The sequence below is a fragment of the Orcinus orca genome, chromosome 6 (genome assembly GCF_937001465.1).
Source record: "Orcinus orca chromosome 6, mOrcOrc1.1, whole genome shotgun sequence".
NCBI lineage: Eukaryota > Metazoa > Chordata > Mammalia > Artiodactyla > Delphinidae > Orcinus > Orcinus orca.
The window spans coordinates 114,182,328-114,207,979 of NC_064564.1; the positions used below are offsets into that span (position 1 = coordinate 114,182,328).

Here is a 25,652-nt window from a genome sequence, read left to right on the forward strand (position 1 = left end):
CGCTCACTCCCCCACCTCTACTCTCTCCTCCCCTTTCCCCTCCCCCCAACCTTGGGAAACTGCAGCGGGAAATTTTGGAAGAGGGTCAAGGGAGATCCCTTATGGGCCTCTGGATGAGAACTTGGACCCTTTTATTTAACTGTTGCTCTCCCCATTCCACCTTCCATTTCCTCTCAAAAGCTCCATGGAACTCACAGGTCAGGGTGTCATCACTTCACTGGGGCAGGTTGTACAGCCCAAGATAATTGAGAAAGAGAGCTTCAGTGGGTGGCCACAGTTTCCCTGTCTGGAAAGTGAGTTTTGGATTAGAAGAGTTCTGAGACGCCTTCCTGCTCCGTTATGCTAGGATTTCCCTTTTTTTTTAATGTATCCCACTCCTTAGCAATGGGGTCTTGGGCAAGTCACCAAAGCAAAGGCCCTGCTAACTCATCTGTAAAATGGGTACATTACCAGAGGCAGCCTGTCAGCTAGAGTGGATTTTCACCCCAACACACCCCTTGCTGCTGGTTCATTGCGTCCACCGTGGAGGTAGCCCAGGGCACTTAGTTAAGAGTTCAGACCTTGGTGTCTGGCAAGGTCAGCTTTGCCTTCCAGCCTTACCATTGACTGCATGACAAGTAGCTTAAACTCTCTGATCGTGAGTCTCCTCATCTGTGAAAAACAATCTTAACACGTACCTACTTCCTTTTTTTTTTTTTTTGGCCCCACCTCAAGGCTTGTGGGAATCCCAGCTCCCCACCAACCATGGATCGAGCCCCGGCCCTTGGCCCTCGGCCCTCGGCAGTGAGAGAGCAGAGTGCTAGCCACTGGCGCGCCAGGGGATTCCCCAGCAGATACTTACTTCGTAGGACTGTTGGGAGACCAGATCTGTGAGCTCATAGCATGTGCTAAGTATTTGGTGAATGCCAACGGTCACTTTGTGGTTCGCTGAGGTTCCAGGGCTCAAGGCAACCACACTGGCCTGGAGCGAGTCACCAGCTCAGAGGCAGAATTGGAACCCCCTTTGATTGCAGACCAGTTCTTTATTTGTTTTGGAATTTTTGGCCCCAAAATGCCCTTTTGGATCATTCTTTTTTATTTTTTTTCTCTGAAGTATAGCTGACTTACAATGTTGTGTCAGTTTCTGGTATGCAGCAAAGTGATTCAGTTATATGTATGTGTGTATATATATATATTCTTTTTCATATCCTTTTCCATTATGATTTGTTACAAGATATTGAATACAGTTCCGAGACCAGTTCCTAGGCCTGGGAGTGCCACCAAGGCGGCAGCAGCGAGCCCAGGATGTTCTTGACCCTCTATCCCTGCCCCACTTGCCCTTGGACCATTTTCTGAGAAGCCCAGGACCCCCTAGCTCCAAGCTTCTGCAAGGACCTGATTCATCTCTGGAGGGGAGCTGCCTCACAGGCCTCCCTCCCCCCTGGTCCGTCCTTCCCTGCCTGGTGGGCTCACAGAGGCCAGCCCTCCCTGGGAGGCTGGGAGGCAGCAGCAGTTCCTACCCCTGCTTTGCTGGTTCAGAGAAAACCCTGTTCCAGCTAGGTGGCAGGAGGTGCCCTCCAGGGTCACAGCTCCCTGAGCCAAAAAGCCCAGCTCCCCCAGGGCCAGTTAAAGGAGAACTGCAGGGATTTGCCTGGTGGTCCAGTGGTTAAGACTTTGCCTTCCAATGCAGGGGGTGTGGGTTCGATCCCTGGTTGGGGAGCTAAGATCCCACATGCCTCACCGCCAAATCCCCCCCCCAAAAAAGAAGAAGCAATATTGTAACAAGTTCAATAAAGACTTTAAAAATGGCCCACATCAAAAAAACCCAAAAAAAATCTTAAAAAAAAAAAAAAAGGAGAACCGCAGTGGTCCCCGTGGTGCGTGTGCCTTGGGGAAGTCGTGCTTTGACCTGTAGATGCGTGTGCACCGTGACATACCAACCAGCCCCACCCAAATCACCCTGCCCTCTGAACCTTTGCGTAGGCTTCTGCAGTTGAGAATCTTGCCATGAACTTGGCGCTAGTTACTGGTGGACTCCTCTATAGCCCTAACAGTGATAAAATGTCCCTTAGAGTGAGTGCCACTATGTACCGTAGCCAAGAGCTACTGGTGTCTCTCCTTAAATCCACCCAGCCAAGCCCAGGGAAGTGGCCCTTACTGCTATTCTATCCCCATTTGACAGCTGGGCAAACTGAGGTTCTGAGAGTAACTTGCCCCAGGACACATACGACCAGTAAGTAGAGAAGCAGATTTTAAACCCAAATCCACTGGACTCCAGGCTTTAACCTCCTTACCGGGCAGCCTCCACTCTGCCTGCCAGGGCCTGAGTTCCCTGAGGTCTGCTGCGGCTGCTTCTGGTGAAGGCCAGGCTCCTTCCAGGGCCCAGTGCAAGGCCGAGAATCTGGTTGCTATCTAGTTGGCATCGAATGAATACACTGTCTACTGAGAGAACCAGTTCAGTGAAAGAGAGAGAGTGTGTCTCACAGGGCAGATGGGTGTCTGGTCAGAAGCCCTTCAACCCGCAGCCACAACCAGACGGGGGGGGGGGGGGACCCCAGGTGCTGGAGAGTTTTGACATCACTCTCCACCCCTGATGCTGGATAGGACCCAAGGGTGAAAACTAGAAAGTAGAGGCGGTAACAGGGGTCTGCAGATGGTCTGGGAGCTGGGGAGTGACGGAATGCAAAGGGACACTGCTTACACTATGCAAGTGGGTACCGGAGGCAACAGCCCAGTTCTTTGAGAATTGGGCAGACCCGGCAAGCCACGAGGGAAGGCGAGGTTAGACGCAAGTGGCGACCCCCCTTCCTAAGTCACAGCAAACACGACGGATCCGGTCAGCCCTCGCCGCAGGGCCTGGCCCCAGCCATCCATCGGCCTTCTTGGGGAGATGGGGACGGGCAGCGGGGAGGCCCGGACATTAAGATTTGGGAAAGTGGGGCTCTTTCACCTGTCTTCTGAGGCAGAGATGGAGACTGTGAAGGCGAGGCGACGCCCCAGAGAGCAGGGGCTGGTGTGCGCGGAACACAGATGCTCGGGCCGAGGCGCATACGGTAGGGCGCAAGCTTAGGCACACAGGCTAGAGCGCTCCAGTTGGGATGCACAGGCTGGGGCGCTCGGGCTGGAGTGCCGGGGCCTGGGCACCCGCTGGGGTGCAGCGCCCAGGGAGCACCGGGGAGCCGGTCCCCGCGCCCCGCCGCGGCCGGGACGCCCCACGGCGGGCTGCTGCAGGAGGCGCCCCTCAGAGAAGCCGTTTGCAGCCGGTGTGTAACCTGATATTTTTCTGCACGGCCCCCAGAGGAATTTTTCCATTACCCAGGCAGCGCCGCAAGCCAGCCTTTTCTCTCTCCCCGCCTGGCTCGCCCACCGCCCCCCGCCGTCCCCCGCGGTCCCCCGCAGCCTCTCCGAGCCGCCGCGCCGAGGCACTCTGTGCAAATGTAACCTTTCAGCAGGCCCCGCCTCCGCCAGGAAGCCGCGCGCCGGGTTGCCAGGAACGCGGCGCAGCGCGCTCGGAGCTGGAAGGCGGCCCGTTAATCAGCGGCGGCTGACAGAAAATCAGACAGCCCGGGCGGCCGGCCGGCCTCGGCCCTCTCCCTCCCGGCGCCTCCGCGCCTCGCTCGCTGCGCGCCCGCTCTTTGTTCCTCCGGCTTGCCCAGCTCTTCCCTCCGCGGGGCTGCGCCTCTCCATCACGCCCCCTTCTCCTCCCTGATTCTCGTCCTCTCCTCTCTTTTCCCTCTCCTCCTGGCCCTGTGCTTCCCGCTCTCTCCCCTTCCTGCCAGATGGCCTCGGACTCGCTTCCTTTCCTTCTCTTGGACAGCAGAAAGTCAAAGAAAAGGGGCTCATTCACCCCGTTCTTCGCCAGCCTACTGGGGGGAGGTTGGGCTCCCCAGTGCGCCTCTTGGTAACATCTTCCCCACCGTCTCCCCGGGATCTCAAGACCGGCCCCCGCCCCAGATAGAAAGATCTTAAGCTGAGCTTCATGAATGACCTTAAGGCGGAGGAGTCCATGAAATCCCTAAAATTTTATGTCCCACTTTGGGTGCATGGCGGGGTGGAAGGGGGGGTTGTCCAAAGGTTTCGTGGGTTTTTCAAAGCAGTCAGTGATTCAGAAAGGTTAAAAATCACAGCCCTAGAGATGCTTCCCATTCATCCTTTTTTTAAACAGTTTTTTTTTAAATTTTATTTATTTGTTTATTTATGGCTGTGTTGGGTCTTCGTTTCTGTGCGAGGGCTTTCTCTAGTTGCGACAAGCGGGGGCCACTCTTCATCGCGGTGCGCGGGCCTCTGACTATCGCGGCCTCTCTTGTTGCAGAGCACAGGCTCCGGACGCGCAGGCTCAGTAATCGTGGCTCACGGACCCAGTTGCTCCGCGGCATGTGGGATCCTCCCAGAGCAGGGCTCGAACCCGTGTCCCCTGCATTGGCAGGTAGATTCTCAACCACTGCGCCACCAGGGAAGCCCCTTCCCATTCATCTTAATGAATCTATTCCACACATATTTATTGAGACCTACTACGTACGTGCCAGGTGCGTGCTAAGTCCTGGGCATACAGCCATGAACTCGAGACGAGGACCCTCATATTAGACAAACTATAAATGTGTCATTACAGGCACTCTGGGGCTGGGAAGGAACTGGGGAGAGGTTGAGCGGAATGACAGGTGAGCCGAACCTGGGCTGGGGCAGGTGGAGGGGTGGTCTGAGGACTTCACAGGTGCCCCGGTTCCTACAAAGCCTGCACCCCAGCCTCACCACTCCCAGCGCAGGCGCCAGGCCGGTGCAGCCCTTCCCCGCTCTGTTCCCACACCACCATAAACAACGCTCAAAGCATGCTTGGGGCTGGGGGCAGGGGGGACACTACGGCCCCACCCTGTGCCCTCTGCAAGGCAGTAGAGCTGGCAGAGTGACCCGAAGGTCACCGTGTTCTATGTAGACAGGCTCAAAATGTGAGTCTGTGCTTGTTTTGTAGTAAGAACGTTCACTAGCATCCCTTGAGCAGCTGCTCCGTAGCAGGCACTGGGCTAAGCATTTTACACGCGTCATCTTTCATTGGCTTATTCGCCGCTTGGACAAGTGTCTCCTGAGCCCCTCCTCTTGCCAGGCGTCCTGCCAGACACTGAGGATAAACCACTGGGGGTGCTTCTTGCCCTCATGGAGCTCACAGTCTGGTAGAGAAGAGACAACAGACAATTAACAGATGTCACGGCCGGTGACAAGGGCTGGGGATGAAATAAGCAAAGCAGTGAGAGAGACAGCAACCAGTGGGCAAGGCAGGAGGCAGGTGGTAGCTAGGCTGGCTAGGGATGGCCAGGGATGCCATCCCTGAGGAGGGGGCATTCAAGCTGGGATGTAAAGTGTGGGAAGGACCTGGTCCCCTGAAGGGCCAGAGAGGAAATTCCCAGGCAGGGGTAACAATCCACAAAAAGGTTCTGCCATGCTTACAACTACCTTAGGAGGTGGACACCACCACTGTGCCCATTTTACAGATGAGGAAACCGAGGCTCAGAAAAGTGAAATTCCTTCTGGCCTGGGGTCATCCCGCTAGGAACAGGCAAAGCAGGCCCTGGAATCCAGGCCTTCCCCCCACCCTTTCACCTCCTGCCCCCCCAGCCCCCCACCTCCTTCCAGAGGACTGGTTAGCAGGCTCTCTGTGGAGGCAGCAGTGTGTGGCAGTGTACAGTGCAAAATGCTCTAGTCTGGACTAGGAGGCCTGAGCTCTAATTCTGCCTCTCCCAGCAGGGTGACCTTGGGCAATTCACCTACCTTCTCTGGGCCTCAGTTTCCCCCTCTGTGTACAAGGATAATAAAGGCATGCCTCTCACAAGGCTGCAGTCCAGCGAGGTCAAGGGCATAGAGTGTTTAACACAGGTCTCTGCACCCAGAAAGCGATCGGTGTGATCGTAGCTGACGCCAGATTAAATGAAGTGTCGCTATAGAAGTGGTTTCTATAACCTGGCAAAAATTAGACAGGATTTTTTGTTGCTGCGAATGGCAGTGAGGGATTGCCTCCACCTTTTGCTAAAGGGTCCGTGGTGACGCTGCCCGATGCCCCCTCCTCGCTCGCCTCCCCAAGCACCCAGCCTTTGTCTAACCCTCCACATGCAGCTCTAACGGTGCCGTTCAGTTTTGCCCATCAAGAGGTGGTAAGGAGATTCTGCTCACTGCGCCCCTGGCCTCAGCAAGAATTTACTTTTTACAATCCCCACCGTGCTCCTGGGCTGCGTGGAGGAGAGATGAGGGGCAAGGAATCCCCGAGGCTGGGGAACTAAGTTCTGAGCCTGGAGAAAGAGGAATCTCACGGTTGGTGGTCAATTTCCGCTGTGAACTTGGAGCCAGGCAGAACTCAGGTCTGCTGTCTGGCTTCCACTCTCTCATCTGTAAAATGGGTGTGATAATAACAGCACTTCCTTTGTAGCTGATGAAGTTGGAGAGGCCTTAGCCAGTTCCTGGCCCCAGCAAGGGCTCTGCTGTCAGTGAGCCTTTATTATTGTGGTGTTTCTGCCCTGCGAGGTTGGGAAGACAGAATGGAGGTACCATGTGAACTGAACATTGTAGGACAAAGAACTGGAGGGCTCAAGAAAAGGGAATGGCAGCAGAAGGGCACCTGGGGAGCGGCAGATAGGCAAGGGGCAACTGAGGAGGAAGACGGGGTGGGCCCGGATCAGAGCAGCCTCAGGTCTGGACAGCTGGCTGCCTGTTCCACACGCTGCATCAGTGAGGACGCTCCCGGCTGCAGGCAACGGGCATGCTGACTCAGACTGGCATAAGCAATAAGTATACCCAAACAAAACATAACAGGCAGTCCAGAGGTGAGGACAGCTCCCGGGTCAGTGCCGTCCCTTCTTCAGCCAGAGCTTAATCCTCAGGGAATAGTGGAGGCCACCTGTTTCCTTCCTGGAGTCCAGCGGAAGGGAGAGAGGGCCTGGCATGGAGTGGATGCTGCATGAAGGTTTGTCAAATGAATGCTGAACGATGCCCTATTTCTGTAAGTTTAGAGAATCTTGAGAGAGCAGCCATCAGTTAAATAAACAAGCCTTCAGACCAGGGTTTCTCAGGAGAGTGTCTGGACCTTCTACATTGGAATCACTAAGGGGATGGGTGACAGGCTGAATAAAATCTAATCACCCCTAAAGATACCAGGTCATAATCCCTGAAACCTGTGGATGTTAACTTACAGGGCAAAAGAGACGCGACAGATGAGATTAAATAAAGGATCTCGAGATAGGGAAATTATCCTGGATTGTCTAGACAGGCCCTAATGTAATCACAGGTGTTCTTATAGGAGGAAAGCAGAGGAGATTTGAGAGAAAGGAGGAAAGGTGATCTGAAGACAGAGGCAGAGATTGGAGTGATGTGGCCACAAGCCAAGGAATGCCAGCAGTCACCAGAAGCTGGGAGCGGCAAGAAACAGATTCTCCCCTGGAGCCTCCAGAGCAACCCGCCCTGCCAACACCTAATTTTAGCCTAATTTTAGCCTCAGTTTGGACTTCGGTCTACAGACCTGCAAGAGGATACATTTCTGTTGTATTAAGCCACCCAGTTGCAGGTCACGTGTTACCGCAGCCCTAGGAAACAGGATGGTTATTAAAATGCAGATTACTGGGTTCCAACTAAAAACACTGGGTGCTGGGCCAGAGACTCTGCATTTTATTTTATTTATTTATTTATTTATTTGCGGTACGCGGGCCTCTCACTGCTGGGGCCCCTCCCGTTGCGGAGCACAAGCTCCGGACGCGCAGGCTCAGCGGCCATGGCTCACAGGCCCAGCCGCTTCGCGGCATGTGGGATCTTCCCGGACCGGGGCACGAACCCGTGTCCCCTGCATCGGCAGGCGGACTCTCAACCACTGCGCCACCAGGGAAGCCCAGAGACTCTGCATTTTAAGCAAGCTTTTCTCCCCCCTCCCCGATCCTGCATGACCGTTGCACACTGAAGTGTGAGGAAGAAACTGCATTGGAACAGAAGGGTGACCTGGGCTTGATCCACACAGGAAAACACTGGCGAGAATTAGCTTCGACTCATGGCAGCCTCTTTGGGGTCCCGAGGACCCAGTCCTGTGGAACTCATCAGCTCTCCCAGGAGCCCTGCCTCAAGGCCATGCATATACTGGTCCCGGCCTGGGCCCCCTCCCCTCCTCTCATTTCTGGTTCCCCTCCTCTACCGGTCTTCAGTGTCCCTTATCACAGATTACGGCACCGGACTGTGGCTTCCCCCGGGCTGTGAGCACCCACCCCAGGGCAGGCCCAGTCCTATCCTAACCACCAGGGGTCCCTACATTACTCTTGGCGTACACTGAGAGCTCTGTAAACACCTGAATGTGCCCATGATGGCACTGACCCTTCTGTACCCCCCAGACCTTTTGGCAGTGAGACAGGGGCCGGGCAAGTACTGGCTGTCTGGTCCCCTCGCCAGCCCCCCAGATGCTCACGGGAATGCAGGCAGAGCCCCTCCACACCCTCCCTGCCTCTCCCCCAGCACCACCCTGGGTGGCTTGCCAGCAGGTAAATAGAGGAGGAGTCTGGGAAGGAAGAACCCACAGCAGCCTGGCTCTTGGGGGCTGGAAAGGATAGGAGTGTGAGGGCACCAGCACTGCCTTGGCTTCAGGACACCACGTCTCACCTCTCCCTGCCTCTCACCAGCTGGGTGATGGGCCGTGGGCCCATCCCTTTCCCTCCCTGGTCCTCCGTCCTTCAGCCAAAGTGTCAACAACGGGGGTCCCCAGAGCTCAGGAGCTGGGTCCCTGCGTCCCACCAGAATGCACACCACCCAGGTGTCTTTTATTTTGGCCGCACCACACATGGCACGCAGGACTTTAGTTCCCCGACCAGGGATCGAACCCGAGACCCCTGCAGTGGAAGCGCGGAGTCCTAACCACTGGACCGCCAGGGAAGTCCCCAAGTGTCTTTTGTGGGGACGTGTTCTACTCCCAAGTTCCAAGCAGGTCTGCTCCTCCAGGCCGTGTTATCTAAACCTGCTGCTTTCACTCACGGAACTCGCCCAGCTCTAAAGACTTGTAGGTCTTTCCCCATTCTGCTCCCGGCCCTAAAGCAACCTTGCAAATAAGTGTGGCCATTTGCCAGCCCATGGAAGGCTGATGGCGAAATGATCAAGTCCAGCCCTTCTCTCTACCAGCCCAGGATAGATGGCCGCTGCTGGCTACCTCCGTATCACTCCTCTGCTTAAACCCTCCATGGCTCCCTATTGGCTAGAGCAGTCGTTTCCAAACCTCCCTTTCTAGCAGGGAGACTTTCCTACACCTGTGTTTATAAAACAGATGAATGCTAAGCAGCTCAGGTTGAGGGAGGAGTGAGGGCAAGACTGGACTCTGCCCTAACCTCCCCTCTCCTTGTATGGTTTGCTAATGTTGGCAAACCATTAGCCAAAAGATAAGAAAGGTATGAGTGTAGCCCACGGACCTCCCACCCCTCCTTGGCTGGCCTCCTGGGACAGGGGTCAGGAAGCCTCCCCAGGAGAGAGCCCAGCAGGGTCCCCACCTCCCAGCGCCTACAGACACACTCACAAATGTTTGATGGACCACCACCCCACACCAGGCTCTGTGCTAGACACTGGGATACACGAGGCAGAAATGGCTGCCTCCAGAGAGCAGGAACCTTTGGGGAGGGGCCTGGCACCCAAGAAACAAGTCCAGGGGTAAGATGAACAAGTGCCACAAAGACAACAGATCTAGGAACGGGAATCTGGCATGAAGGACTGGGGGATATCGTTAGACCAGAGGGTCAGGGAGGGTCTCTCTGAGAAGGAGTGGGAGTAGAGCATCAGAGCAGAGGGAACAACACATGCAAAGGCCCTGTGGCTCTGTATGCTCCTAGTCGGGAATCACGGGATAAGCAAAACTGTCACAAGTCCCTCCCTCTCCACAAAAGGACAGGTACGTGACGTTCCCAGCAGCTTCACTCATCAGAGTCAGAGACCAGAAACCAGAATAGCCATTGACAGGAGACGGGATAAACAAACAGTGAGGGCTTCCCTGGTGGCACAGTGGTTAAGAATCGGCCTGCCAATGCAGGGGACATGAGTTCGAGCCCTGGTCCGGGAAGATCCCACATGCCGCGGAGCAACTAAGCCCGTGCGCCACAACTGCTGAGCCTGTGCTCTAGAGCCTGTGAGCCACAACTACTGAAGCCTGTGCGCCTAGAGCCCGTGCTCTGCAACAAGAGAAGCCATTGCGATGAGAAGCCTGCTCACTGCAACTAGAGAAAGCTCGCTCGCAGCAATGAAGACCCAACACAACCAGAAAATAATAAAATTAATTAATTAAAAAAAAAACAGTGAAATTCAACTGAGCGATGAAAAAGGAAGGTACGGGTGGGCTCAATGACATGGACGAATCCACAGAATATGTGGAGTGAAAGAGACCGTCCTCTGATTACACTTGTGTGTAAAGGAACAACTGTCCGTGGGGATGGAGGTCAGACTAGTGGATCCGTGGAGTGGAGCACCATGGGAACTTCCCCCAAGCGATGGGGATGTTTGGATGGAATCTTGCTCAGGGTGGTGCTCACACAGTGACACAAATGTAAGAAACTGCAGAGCGGTACACTAACACGACAGCGTTTTGTTTTATTTTCTGTAAAGTCCACCTCAAGAAGGTACCGAAATGTGGAGAAATACAGTTTGCCCTATTTGGAAAGAAAGACTCCCGCGTCACCCCAGCCCACCACTTCCAAATCGGGAGTCACCCTGCAGGCTTTGCCTGATGTCACAGCCAGGGCAGAAGGGTCCTGGCTCCCCTCCCACCCCCGCAAAAGCCACCCAAACCCCGCCTTGCCCAACGCGCACGTGAGGACGAAGGTCCTCCCTGACTCTGCCTCCGTCTCTCAGTTCTTCCGCCTCGAGGTTCGAGGGCCGGGAGGGGGTCCCGGGGTGGGGATGGGGCGGGCCTGGAGACCAACTTTCCGGAATGTTCGGTGTCAGGCTGGGAAGGGCCCAGCTCCTCCCGAGCAGCTAGGCTGTAACCCGAGCCTCCGGTTACGCGGATTTCTCCTGGGGCAGGACCCCCACCCCCCAGGTTCTGGAATGCAGCCTGGGGCGCGGAGGGTGGCCCGGGAAGGGGTAACAAAGGTGCAAACGCTTTCAAATTCTGCTTCCTGCCCCCCCAGCCCCAGAGCTGAACAAACACTCCCTCTTCTGCCCGCTGGGCCTTTATCGGGAGTGGAGTGGGGACAGTCCGATGCCCGCCCCTGCCTGGGCTGGGATTGCGTTTCCACTCTCACCCGCCACCACCCAACCTCCAGGCCTAGCTGCGCCCGCCGGCTACCCAAAGCCCACAAGCGCACGAGGTCCAGCGCTTCCTCCCCAACTCGATGGGCTCCAAACCTGGGCCCACCCGTCATCGGGATGACATTCAGCCCCACAGGTTGGGAGTCCGGGGGGAGGAGGCATCAGGGGTCTCCCGCAGTGGTTGAGGCTGGCAGTGAGGCCGAGACTGAGGTCGTGGGGTTAAAGGCCAGCTTGGGGGGAACATGCACCCCGGTCGCTTCTCCCCTCGCCCACCCTGGCGAGGCCTGCTTGCATGGGTCCAGCGCCAGGATTCTGGTTCTCAAACCCGGACAGGCTGAGGCAGGGGCTGTGAAGTGTCCCCAGCATTGTTTTGTTTAGTTTCAGTAAGAGGAGCCACCTTTATTGGGTGCCTTCCAGCAGCTCCCTGAAGCGCGGTCAGGATGGAATGAGCATGCCGCGGGCGGGGCCAGCTCTGGGAGCTTCCCAACCCCAGAAAATAAATCAGGGGGTGGGGGGGGCAACAGTGAGGCTCCAGCCCCTCTCCGGCGTCTCCAGAGGTGCTGGGGAGCAGCCAGGCGGGAGAGCTTACGGGGGAACCAGCAATACGCATGCACGCGGTGACACACGCACGTAATGACACACGAGTGCGCACACAAGCACACGCATAGGCACCTGGCCCCCCTCCCCCGCTCCCCCAGCTCCCAGGCCAGTCCCAACAATCCAACCCCTGCAGTGTCCTCTAAAAAGCCCCAACAGAGTCCACCACTCTCCCAGAAGACCCCTGCCCCACCCGCTGGCCCTGCAGTCTGTCCTCCTCCCCATCTCTCTGCCCTTCCTGCCCTCCCACCGCTGAGCCCCACCTTCACCCCCCAGCTCAGCTCCCATCTGCACCCCAGCCCGAAAACACAAGGCTCCCCAAGGCCAGGCCCACATGGCCCCTGCAGCCTCTCCATCCCCGGAGCCTCCTCTCCGGCAGGACCTCCACCTCAGCGGTGCCCCCCGCCTCCCTCCTCAGCCCGCACTTGGACCACCCTGGGCCCCTGTCTCATCCATCTGTCCAGGGGTATTAGCTGGGGGCCAGGCGCTGGGGATGGGGGCAGGAGCTGGCCGGACCATTGGAGGAAATCCCCAGCTTAGTCTCCTGGTGAAGGGAAAGCAAGGATAGAAGTGGGCTTGATGGCATCATCCCTGCCGGCAGGGATGTTACAGAAGTTGAGCCAGGGTGGGGTGGGGCTGAGAGCCCGACAAGGCCCTCCACACCACACAAACCAGCAGATGTGGTCCAGCCATGTGAGACCTGCTGGTGTCCTCGGGGGCCTCCCCCTCTCCAAGCAGCTTCGCCGACTCCACCAAGCTGGACTGGGGGTCTCCCCTGTGCTGCCCCTGCCACATCACTGACCACTCTGTCCTTGTCCCCAAGGCTCTGTCCCCCCACCAGCTGGGGCTCCAGGATTCTGCTCATTGACAGGCACGGAGAGAGAAGTGGATTAGTGAGCGAGTGAATGAATGAACGAACGAATGAATGAGGGAAGAGCTTTTCCACCAGCTGCTCACTTACGGGCTTCCCCGCCCTTGCAGGTCATGCCCACACTCGGGGGGAAGAATTTACCCCTTCCCCAGCCTCGTGTTGGTCATTAACTCAGTGCCTGGACTTGCCTGGTTAGTAAATAATTAAGTTGGAAAGGGGCTGACCTCAGGCTGACCTTGAGCCTCTCCGCAGGTCCTCCCCCAACTGGATGTGTGACTGCTTCGTAGTGACCCTTTTCTCCTCTTTGCTGGTGGGTTCTGAATCCTGGGGAAGTGTCAGGCACAGAGAAGGCCTGGCCCCAGCCCCGGAGTGCCCCAGCCTGCCCGCGAGGCCCCCCGCCCCCCACCCCAGGACACAGAGAGTAGGGACTCCTTTTTCTCCACTCTCCTTACCAAAGCCCAGGATCCCTGAACTGACAGCACGCGGGCCTCAAGCTGGGCTCTGCCGACGATGCGCTGAGTGACCTGGGGGTCCAGCTCGCCCCCACCACTGGACCTCGGTTTCCCCATCGGTCAGACAAGGAGGATGGGTTCAGCGTGACTGCGACTCATTCCATGATGCTGTGGAAACGGGCGGGTGTTGTGACATCCAGAGGGGACCTCAGAGATCACTTCATCGTGTGCCGTGAGGGCCCGAGATCACACAGCAACTGGGGGAGGGCTGGGAGGAGCACACGGTCTCTTGAGCCATAGTCCGTCCTGGTCTCCCTCCCCTCCATGGCAGCCCTCCTTGCTGTCCATTATTCTCTTTTCTTCTTGTCATTCATTCATTCAGTGATAAGTTAGGCAGGGCTCAGCCTGAGGGGCCAGGGTCTTGCCATCAGGGAGGCCCAAACTAGGGGACACAGACCTCCCAGGCAGCTACACTCCAGAGCGATTTGTGCAGGTTCGCAAAAGGGAGGGGTGAGAGCAGGTGGAGGAGAAGAGGAGAGGGGAAGCAGGGGCTCCTGGCAGGGGAAACAGCAGAGCAAAGGCCCCACAGAGCGAGAATGACCCGTTGGGAGAGTTACACGCAGTTCAGTCTGGTTGGCTGTATCAAGACCTGATGAGCGGGACCTCCCTGGTGGTCCAGTGGGTAAGACTCCGCGTGCAGGGGGCCTGGGTTCGATCCCTGGTCGAGGAGCTAGATCCCACATGCCGCAACTAAGAAGTCTGCACGCCGCAACTGAGAGTCCGCAAGCCGCAACTAACAGTCTGCATGCTGCAACCAAAAGGTCCTGCGGGCCACAACGAACATCCCGCGTGCTGCAGCTAAGACCCGGCGGAGCCGAAATAAAATAAGTAAATCAATTAATTAAAAAAAATAAATCTTAAAAAAAAAAGACCTGATGAGCCACAAGTAGGAGTTTGAAATTAACTCCAAGACAGTGAGGAGTGAAAGCGTTCGAACTAAGGAGAGGCGTGGTCAGATTGCTGGGAAGGTGGCTCTGGCCGCTGCTGCTACATGGAATGACTGAATGGAGTAGATACAGCCTGGGAGGCTATGAGTGTCACCCCAGGCAGGAGGCAGTGGAGTCTGGGTCACCGGCAGGTGGTGGGAGAGAAGTAGATAGAGCCCAGAGTTACTAAGAAGTAGAATCATTGAGACTTGGTAACTAACTTCTGCTTCTGGCCAAGATGGAGTAACAGAGGCCAGATTTCCTATCCCACTTGAAACAACCAAAAAATTCAGACCAAAAAAAAAAAAAAAAATACATGAAACAGTGGTTTTCAAGAAAGAACCATCTGAAGGGATTAGAGGGAACTGTGTCTGATGCCCATACAGGGTTGGGAATACTGCCTGTTCCCACCAGTCAGGCTGGAAAACTCATAATTCACAGGGAAGTGGGTATAGCATTTAGGAAGGTCTTGTCTCAGAGGTGGGGAATAATTAGCCCTAAACGGAGCATTGCTAAAAACCCACCTAATAAATCATAACGCAAGCCCCAAAAGGATCAATTGGATCCCAAGTAATTTAACTGCTTCCCAGAATAAACCACAAGCAGATTTATAAAAATACAAAAATATCCAAAAATCACATCTGGCGTCCACCAAACATTACCAGGTGTGCAAAGAAGCAAGGAAACATGACGCATAAAGAAAAGAATAATCAATCAATTGAACCTGACCCAGAACGGACACAGATGTTAGAATTAGCAGAGAAGGATTCTAAAACAGTTTTTATAACTGTATTCCATATTTTCGAAATGTTAGAGACATGAAGTTATAAAAAAAGATCCAGGGGCTTCCCTGGTGGCGCAGTGGTTAAGAATCCACCTGCCAATGCAGGGGACACGGGTTTGAGCCCTGGTCCAGGAAGATCTCACATGCCATGGAGCAACTAAGCCTGTGCGCCACAACTAATGAGCCTGCGCTCTAGTGCCCGTGAGCCACAACTATTGAGCCCATAACTATTGAGCCACAACTATTGAACCCACAACTATTGTGCCACAACTACTGAAGGCTGCGCGCCTAGAGCCCGTGCTCCACAACAAGAGAAGCCACTGCAATGAGAAGCCCGCACACGGTAACCAAGAGTAGCCCCCGCTTGCCGCAACTAGAGAAAGCCCGCGTGCAGCAACAAAGACCCAACACAGCCAAAAATAAATAAATAAATTAAAAAAAAAAAGATCCAAATTAACTTTTTTTTTTTTTTCGGTATGCGGGCCTCTCACTGTTGTGGCCTCTCCCGTTGCGGAGCACAGGCTCCGGACGCGCAGGCTCAGCGGCCATGGCTCACGGGCCCAGCCGCTCCGTGGCATGTGGGATCTTCCCGGACTGGGGCATGAACCCGTGTACCCTGCATCGGCAGGCGGACTCTCAACCACTGCGCCACCAGGGAAGCCCCCAAATTAACTTTTAAGAGTCGAAAATTACAATGTCTGAGATGAAAAATACAATGAATGGGATTTGTGGCAGATTAGACAAGACAGAAGAAAAGTTAATGAACCTGAAGGTACAGCAATAAAACCTATCCAAAATGAAACAGAGAGAAAAGAATTTTTTTAAAAAATGGAAAGAACACCAGTCAGCTGTAGGATAATTCCAAGCAGCCGAATATATGGGGAGTCCCAGAGGAAAAGAGGAAGGAGAACAGAAGAAATAGTGGAAGAAATCATGGATGAAAAATTTCCAAATTTAATGAAACCTGTATCCAAGAAGCTCAATGAACCCCAAGCACAGATGCCTGGTGACCGACTGGAAGTGGAGGAGCAGACAAGGGTAATGCCCTCGCTTCTGGCCCAGGAGACATGGCTGGGGTACCATTCTCTGAGGGGGAGGCCTGCAGGGGGTGCAGACACGGTGGGATCTGTGTCAGCTTTAGGGACACAGATGGAGGTGTCAAGGGCAGCAGGCATGATGGGTCTAGCGTTCAGAAGGCAATGGACTGGAGATAGAAGTCCAGGAGGCCATGGACTTGGTGGGTCCTGCCGGAGAGAGCTGAGGGCCAGGGGCAGACCCCAGGACACATCATCAGTTAATCAAGAGGCAGAGCCCGAGGGCCACATGGGGAGCTGAGAAGGGACATGCAGAGAGGGAGTAGGGAAACCAAGGAGCAGGTACCCAGGTGGACTGGCCCTGCTGAGAGACTGGTCTAAAGTGGCCATGTTGTCACTCAGAGGTGAAGTCTGCTGTGGCTGGCTTGGCCCCAGGGCAGGACTGTCTCAGGATATTGCACAGAAAGTGGTAGATGTCCTGGGGAGGGTTGGGACCACAGGGGTCTGGAAGAGGGTGGCAAGCATAAAATATTCTCGCAAGAGTGAGGACTAGATGGGTGGGAGATGGGGTGGAGGCGGGGATGTCTGAATTTCAGACCTCAGAAGTGCAGCCGTGGAAGCGATGACCAGGTCAGCGTGGACCACAGGGCAGGGGCCCAGCTAAGGCCCCCGGAAACAGCAGGATGGAGAAAGGGAGAGACCAGCATATTGGCCAGGGCGTCCTGGTGGTGCCAGAGGAACACTGAGCCTGGAGAGGAGGACTGTGGGAGGCCCCAAAGTCTTCTGAGCATGAAGCATTGTGCCAGGGGTGAGGAGGTGACCCCAGGGACCAGGGTGCAGGAACCACAAAGGGGTGAGGGGGTTGCGTGGGGGTGCAGGGAGAGGCAAGCTGTGGTGGCGGAAGAGCATCACAGACTTGGGTTAGGAACCACAGAGATTCCTATGGAGAGAGAAAGAGAGAAAAAGAGAGTGCAAGCAAGCTCATTTTCTGCACACCGGGCTCCATCACTCCCACCCAGGCGGGCAGCTTAAGGAAGGATGCGCTTGTGCGTGCCTTCACAGGAGGCTCCAGCTCCTGAGAGGAGAGCTCTGGCCCAGCCCCGACCTGGGCCTTGAAGCCAGGGAGGTGGGACGGTGCAAGAGTCAGAGGAGCCGGGCCCCACGGCTGCCACTGGAGCCCGAGGATGCTCAGAGCAGACAGGCTGGGGCGCAGGTGTGAGAGGCCCAAGCAGGGACGCGGCATGCGGCGGCCTGCCTCTCCAAGCTCAGAGGCTCAGGAGAGCCTCTCTTGGCAAGGGGCCCGGGGGAGGACTCAGCCTGCTCGGCGGGGCCACCTGCTGTCTCTTGCCCCTGCCAGCCCTAGAGGCCCCGGGGGGTGCAGGGAGGAGGCCGTTTCCCTGGTCCCAAGCCGGGTGCAGGGGGCAGCTGGCCGTCCTGGCCAGCTTCTACCTCCCTCTTCAGAATCTTCTACCAGGTAAGTAGCAGGCAAGCCCTGCCCCGGTCTCTCTGTCCTTTTGCACTCTGCTGAAAGACCGACAAGTGCCCTCCTCCCCCTGGGAGCGTGCTGTGCTCCCTAATGAATGTGGGGTTACACACACCCAGGGTGCTGTGTGTATGTTCCAAACGTGCGTGGAGACGAACAGAGACCCAGGCACAAACGTAAGCAACCTCGGAAACGTGCATGCGCTTGGGAGGAGCTACCTACACTAACAGGCATGTGTGTAGAGGAATTACACATGGGCGTATGCAAACACAAGGAAGGCATGAAACCACAAAGGTGAGTACCTGCACCACGTGCACCTGCATACCCATGCATGCCAGCGTGCGCACATTACGCACCCAGAATGCAAACATAGAGCAGATGTCCAGGCACACACGACCATTTCATACACATCCCTTAGCTCCGTGCACCCACGGAGGTGCCCATTCCATGTGCTTATTCACAGAGACATTCACCCCACACACAAATGTGCACTGAAAACTAAGTGCAAGCAGATGTACACAGGCACATGCAGGACGCACATACAAACATGCACAGAGACGCACGTTTACATAAATGTACACATGCACACACACACACAGCTATTTGTGCATATACAGAGCCATTCATGCTTATATATGTGTACATGCCTGCACACGTGCACGGCCATGCCCGGGTACACAAGGCACAAATACACACATACAAAAATGCACGTGCAGATATGTCCTCATACATACCTGGATGCTTAGAAAAGCCTAACTAAAGGCGTTCAACACGTTCATGCTACACTGAAAGCGCCATGGGGTCAGAGACTGTGGCCCCTTCGTTCACGGCTGCACCCCTGAAGCCCAGCTCAGGGCCTGGTGCCCAGAGGTTTGCAGAGCCGAACACTGGGAAACAGCTTGGGCAACAGCTCAGAGGCAGGAGGGCGACAGACAGTCTGGGGAGTGGCCAGGGGTCCCTTGTGAGTGAGTGGGGCTGGGATGGGCCCGGTGGCTGGGGAGGGGGGCTTTCAGGATGGTTACTCCTTCTCCTTCCTCCCACCCTCCTCTTCCTCCCCTCCTTCCCCATTGATTCTCCTCCGCTACACATACTGAGGGCAGGTGGAATGTCAGATGGGGCAGGAGGGAGGGGGCTGTCACAGAAAACCCATGGCCTTGCAGCCAGGAGGGCAGGTCTTGCTTGGCCCTGTCTTCGTGCTGGGGGACCCGGCCAGGGTACTGATTTTCTCTGGGCCTCAGTTACATGCTAGGTGTTCAGCTGTAAGAATTTTCACAAAGTGAACCCACCTGTATAACTAAACAGCAACCAAATAAAAATAATAGCACATATCCAGCTCCCCAGAGCAGATGAAGGTCAATTTTTACAGAACCTAAGGCCCCCGCAGGCCCCCGTAAGTTTCTATTTGCCCTCACAGCCAGCAAGGGGGCAGTTCGTCCCCTCAGCTCAGGACCCCTTTTCCGGGGTCCCTGCCGCCCACAGGGAGAAAAGGCAGGAACAGCCCGTCAGCCTCCAGCGCTCCGGCCCTGCCTCTCCTCAGCCTCAGGCCAGGGCCCCTGTGGCCAGCGGAGGGCCCACCTCCCCTTCAGCACCGCCTCTGGAGTCCCATTTGGGGAGCCAGGAAATCTTGGGAGAGGGAGCACGGAGACCCCAAGTTTCTCTACCACCCTGCCCCTTTGATTGAGCCACTTGTTGGTAGCACCCAAGGGCCCATAGCTTTAAGGGAAGACTTGAACCCAGGGCTGACCCAGTCCAAAGCCCACAGCCCGTACAGCGGTGGAGATCATTATCTCCATTTCACTGGGGAGGAAACTGAGGCTCAGAGAGACCACAAGCGGAGCCAGGACTCCAGCTGTGGGGGCGAACTTGACCCTGTCATCCCCCCGCTCAAAGCCTTTCTGTGCTCCCCTTCGCTGGGACACTCCAAAGCCCTCCATGATCTGGCCCTGCCAACCTCTCCCTGGGGGCACATAAGGTCCAAACCCCTTTTTGTTGAAGGCCTGGGACAGGGACAGGGACTTGCCCAAGGTCACACGCTGGTGAGTGGAGGGACAGGATTAGAGCTCAGATCCCCTACTTTCCAGCCTGGAACCGCCTCCCCTGGACCAGCCTAGTACTGGGAAAGGAGAGGCCTCCCCCACTCCTCCCCTTTCCCTCCTCCCTGGAGGCTGCAGAGGCAAGCTGCCCTGAGCCAGGTGGGCCTGGAGGACCTGACCTGACCCCCGCTTCCTCCCTGACCACTCCCCCAGCCTTCTGATATGTCAGCACCCACTGAGAAGACCCCCCCATCTCCCCTCTGTTAGCTGGGTTCTAGTGTCATGGGGCCATTTGCTGGCTGTATGGGGTGGACAGGGCACCTCCCCTCTCTGAGCTTAGTTTACTCATCTATAAAATGGGGTTATGACACATCTCCTAGAGTCGCTGGTAAGAAATGGTGGTATAAACGCGAAATAAACCCCCAACACGCTTCGCTCTGGGCGACAAGCCCAGGCACTCCTCATAACGCCTCCCATTTTATCCTCTCAACAAGCTAGACGTAGGAACTGCCCGGCTTTATACGGGAGAGGAAACTGAGGCTGAGGTCACGCACTTTCCCAGGCAGCAGGGCTCCAAAAACTGGGAGCAGGGGCTGGTCCTCCCCGGCCAGCTCCAGGGGCAGGGCCCACATTAGGGGCGTTCTCCGCACCCAAGCGGGGCTCCGGGTGCCAGGCCCACGGGACGGGGCGGCCAGCGCGGGGGCCGGGGCCAAGCTGGGGAGAGCGGGTTGTAGTGGGGGGGGCGCCTGTCAGCGCGGGGTCGGCCTTGGGTCGATACAGCGGCGGTATGAATGGGCGAGGAGAGAGCACAGAGGCAGGGCGGGCGGGGGGGAGGGGAGGAGGAAGTGGAGGACGGCCGAGGGGAGGGGAGGGCAGGACGGGAGGGGAGGGGAGGGGAGGCAGGGCCCGCCCCCTCCCCCTCCTCCCCTCACCCCGGCCGGCGGCCCCTGCCCGGGTCTGCAGCCTTCAGCGCAGAGCGCGGCCCCGCGGCCCCGCCGTGGGATCGATAACTAATTTCACCGCAGCAGCCGCCCCAGTTTTTTCCCGATAATTGTGCTCCTGCAGCTGCGAGCAAGGCCCCCAGCCCGGCGCGCGGCCCCCGCCCGCGCCCGATCAATTGACACCGCCACCGGGCGGCAGGAAAACTCATTTTTCTCTCCCTCCCCGGCTCCCGGTGGGCGCAGGAGAAGCTCCGCCTCGGGCCGGGGCGGGGGGGTGGGGGGGAGCGCGGGCCGGTTCCCGGACTGACTCGAGTTTGGGAAGGTTTCCAGGGTATCCGATGCAACCGGAGGGCCTCAGTTTCTCTGTTCCACAAGTAAGGGCGTGGCCGAGGACCTGGGGGCTGGACTGACCCCGCCCCCTCGGCTTTCCCTGGGCGGGCCAGCGGTGCACCTGCCCCCCCATCACTTCGGGGAGGGAGGGCCAACAGCGCAGGCGCCGTGGTCTGGACACATGGGTTCGAATCCGGCCTTTACCAGTTACCACTGTGTGACCTTGGACTGGTTCTGCCCTTTGGGCTCTTCCTCTCCGAGCCTCAGTTTCCCCATCTTCCCAAAGGGGCTGGCATAGTCGTCGGTGCGCAGGGCTGTAGATGGGTGTGTGCAAGTGCGTGCCCCATAAATGGCGGTAGTCATTAGAGAGTGGAGGAAATCTTCACTCACTCACTGAGCACCTACTGTGCGCCAGGTACTGTTCTGGGCTGGAGGACAGAGCAGTGATGAAGCAGACAAAAGTCCCTGTCCTCGTGGAACTGACCTTCTAACGAGGGCATGAACGATAAGCATGTAAGTGAAGTAACTAGTGAGAAGACGAGAAAAGCCACGGAGAAAAGTAAACTAGGGCGTGTGGCATAGGGTGTGAGGAGGGGTTGCAAGGGCAGTGCAGCCCCCCAGGACCAACTGAGCAGGGCTTCATTGCCAGAGGCCCCTTTGCAAAGCTCTGAGCTGCCCCCTTTGCAAAGCTCCCAGCCTGCTGTCTGCTCAAGGTCAGGGAAAGCTGCAGACTTGGCATTCTCTGAGAAGGGTGGGCAGGAGGAAGGAGAGCAGAGCGGGGAGAAGGCGAGATGGGGGGGTGTCTAGAGAGAAGGGGGGTGTGCAGACGGAGAAGGGAGGACAGAGCTCCAATGGCCAGGAGGCCTGGAAGTTAAAGGTCGGACGGGACTCATGTAGCCAGCCGCCCCAGCTGGGCCACGGAGGCTCAGAGAGGGGCAGAGGCCTGCCCAAGGCCACAGTACATGTGGGGGTCAGAGGTGGGCTCCTGGGTCTTGGCTCCAGACCCTGCAGAAGGGTGAGAAGGGCCAGAGAAGAAGAGAGGAGAGAGGAGAGACTCACGAGGGTAGGGAGGGGTGCGGGCAGCCCAGAGGCTGGGTCAGAGGGGGGCTGGGAGCTTCCTTGGAGCAACATGGGTTGTGTTAGGACATCTTCGGGAGGACTGGGAATGACTCGGAATGACTCAGGGAACCCAATCTGCTGACCAGACTCCCTCTGCCCCACCTCCCCTCCAAACCAGTTACCCAAATCTGACAGAGGTGTCCTAAGGCTTCTGCATGATGGTGGGTGAGTCAGGCAGGGGGCGGGGCCCTTGGCTGCTGGGGAGGTGGGCTGTTCTGGGGCTGAACAAACCTCAGGACATTCCCCCTGCCTCAGTTTCCTAATCTCGAAAATGGAGTTAGTGGTGAAGTTCTAAGGTTCTGTCTGTCTCCTTCCCTCCGGATTCCTGGCACACCCAGCCCCATCACGGGGTTGAGAGCAGTGACTCGGCAGAAATGAAAGCTCGAGCCTGCTAGCAACCGAATGAGGTTAGCAGGGGAGGGAAGGGCTGGACTGGGTGGCTGGGATTTGGAACAAACGGAGCTAGGCCGCACCCACCTGTTTGTTTGTCCCTCCATCCACCCACCCAGACAGTCATTCAGTCATTCAGCACACACTTAGAAGCACCTACTATGTGCGGGGCAGTATGGAGGGGAGTGGGCATAAGGTCCTGCCTCTCCCATCCTCTCCCTCCCCCCATGACCCCCACGCTTTCTCTTGAGGAGTGGTCGAAGGAGCATTGGACTGGGAGTCAATGTAGGACTGATGTCCCCTGGGTGCCCCTCTGTGCCTCGGCTGGACTAACAACAGCCACGTCAGGGGTCTGGCTCCCAGCATCATGTTCAGTCCCTCAGTTCCCCTAAGGCCAGATGAGGGATCGGAGACCAGGACCCACCCAGGGTCCCACGGCCAGGAGGCTGTGCCTGACCCAGTGCCCTGTCCGCCTGTCCCGAGTCTGGGAGGAATGACTGCCTATCAGGAAGGATCTGAGGATCCCAGGCAGAAACCAGGCTACAGTGTTCAGAGTCCCCTTGTCCTGCCTCTCAACTGGTGGCTTTGTCCGCCAGTCATCTCAGAAAGGGCCTGTGTGGGTCAGCCTAGCAGCTGCCCCTTTGCCCACACCCCATGGTGGCTGATGCCCTGGGAGGCCATCCAGGGCAACTTCAGCCTCCACAGTGAGACCAAGCCTCCCTTTTCAGGGAGATGTATATTCAGTCCATCCCATCTCTCAGAGCACCATGGCAGATGACATCCAAGGCCTTACAGAATTCTTGATCTGGAGACATGGGATCCCGTCCCCCTGGGCCTTGGACCAAGGGCCCTACTTTATGGCAAGGAAAGAGCACCGTGGGTGTGCAAGCACGGTAGCCACTCGTCTGACCCTGGAGCAATGGGCCTGACGGAACGCTGGGGCAGCCAGCTCGTGCGACACCCTGTGTCCAGAACCCACAGCTAATCAATGGTACTGTGACCCCAAAAACTAGGACACACGGTCCAGGAACAAGCTGTGGAAATAGGATTGTGCCCGCCTGCATCACTCCAGTGCCTCACTTGTAGATTTGTACTTCTCCTCCCTGCAGCCTGAGATTTGTCAGAGAAGAGGTACCGGTTCCCTGGGACTGGGTGGGGGTGGGGGTGGGAGAGCTGGAGGGAGGGAACAGGAAGTGGAGGGAGGGAACAGGAAGTGGTGGGAGGGAACAGGAAGTGGAGGGAGGGCTCCACCCAGCACAGAATGGGTCCCGCTGAACTCAAAGCTGTGACTGCCATCTGACCACTTTGGAGACCTCGTGCCTGGGACCAGCAGGCCGAGACAGGAGTTACTGCTCAGGGGTGGGTCAGCTACCCCAGATCCAGCTGCGGGGGCAATAGTTTGCTTCAGTAACAGGCTTGTGTCAAGTCTGCAGGGACTGTGGATGGCCAGCTCCTTTAAGGGGACTCTCATGGGCCGGGCCCAGTGCAGGGCAGGGGCAGAGCTGAGTCCTGCAATGCGTGGACTGTATTGAATACCTTTCCTGCGCTACTTCCAACGTCTTGGCTTTGCCTCTTAATCCAGGCCCAGTGGCGGTGAATAAACAGCCCCCGCAGGGTCTGGCCAGACAACTGCAGGCCAACAGTGCCTCACCCTGAGTTGCATCTCTCTTCCTGCCCTGGGAGTTCACTGATGCCCCATATGGGATGTCCCTCTCCCCATCAGGAACCCGCTCAGAGATCAGCTGTAACACCATTCAGGCCAACCCTTGATCCAAGGGAGACGGAGCTATGGGGTGCCTCCCCCTTCCCCCTTTCTTCCCCCAGGCAGATGGTCCCAAGATGCATTTCATAAGGAATCTCGGACAGCCCTGGGGGCCTGGGCACCCAGGTTGCCTTAATGGTGAACTCAGGAATGCACATTTGTATTGGTTCTTTTTCCTCTCCTGTTTCCCTCTCCCCTCTCCCCATCCCTCACTCTTGCCCCTGCAACTGTACTCCCAAACAAACTACGTGTACCTCAGCCTTTATTTTAGCCTGCTTTCAGGGAGCCCAGACCAAACAGGTGTTATGGGCAGAATTATGTCCCTAACCCCTCCCCGTGGAATTAGTAGGTTGAAGTCCTAACCCCCAGTACCTTAGATGTGACTATATTTGGACACAGGGTCTTTAAAGAGGTAATTAAGTTAAAATGAGGTCATCAGGATGGGCCCTAATCCAATATGACTGGTGTCCTTCTAAGAAGAGGAGATTGAGACACAGACACGCACAGAGGAAGGATCACATGAAGACACAGCAAGAAGATGGCCGTCTACAAGCCAAGGAGGGAGAAGAAACCAACTCTGCCTATACCTTGGTCATGGGTTTCCAGCCTCCAGGATGGAAGAAAATGAATTTCTGTTGTTTAAGCCATCCGGTCTGTGGCACTTTTGTTATGTCAGCCCTGGGAAACCAATACACAGGTATATTCTATTATCGACCCATCTTACAACCAAAGAAACAGAGGCTTTGAGAGGCAAAGGACTCGCCCAGGGTCACACAGCTGGTGAGTAGCAGAGCCCAAATGCAAACAGGGGTCTTTGGGCGGCAGAGTGCAAGCCCTCCACACTAGGGATACTAGGAACCCAGCAAGTCTTCAAACCCCCGCTAGCCCAGTCTCCCCTCCCACGTCTGGGAAGCCCCTCCCTCTATCCAGGCCCACGCCTCCTTCTCCAGCCTTGACTGTATTGGCCTTGGGAAGCTCCCTCCAGCTCCCCGCCTCTGGGCCTCTGGCTCTGCTGTTGCTGCAGCACTAAGTTTGCCAGCTCATTCCCTCCCGCCTTTCCTCTGAAGTCTGTTCTCCAGCAGCGTTACACACACACACACACACACACACACACACACACACACACACTCTCTCACATGCGCTCTGAGCTCACCTAAGCACTCAGGCTCTTTCTACCACCTTCCCTCATGCCTGCTGCAGACCAGCCACAGAGTGGCTTTGGGGGTGCCCCCTGAAGACCACACCTCCCTTACTCCCTGTGTCCCAGTTCTGCAGTGAGCACCCTCCTGTCCTAGCTGGGCACTGTGCACAGAGCACCTCACTAACTCCTACCCCCTGCAGCAGGGACTACTATTGTCTCCATTTTCTATATGAGGAACTGAGGCCCAGAGAGGGATAGGGCTCTGCCTAAGGATGCACAGCAATGAGAGGTGGGGCTGGGATTCATCCCAAGTCTCAGGACCGAGCTCTCTCCAGCAGAGGCCAAACTCAAAGAATGGGATTAATTCCAAAATGTTGTGGCTACGACACGGGACTTTCCCTGAGAGCAGGTTATGATGCAGGGCAGAGGGCAGGGACTGGGCATGTGCACCCGGAGGTCATGCCCCTCCCTGCCACTGCCCTGATCCTCCCCCTGTGGGTGTTCCACTCCCC

At 56.6% G+C, this 25,652-nt stretch overlaps 1 long non-coding RNA gene across 1 annotated transcript; it reads left to right on the plus strand.

Moving 5' to 3' along the window:
• Positions 1 to 20,342: 20,342 nt before the first annotated feature.
• On the plus strand, positions 20,343 to 24,646 carry LOC117201053 (uncharacterized). The gene is made up of 2 exons (XR_007478198.1): positions 20,343 to 23,374; positions 24,482 to 24,646. It is a non-coding gene; the product is annotated as an uncharacterized LOC117201053 (long non-coding RNA).
• Positions 24,647 to 25,652: the final 1,006 nt, after the last annotated feature.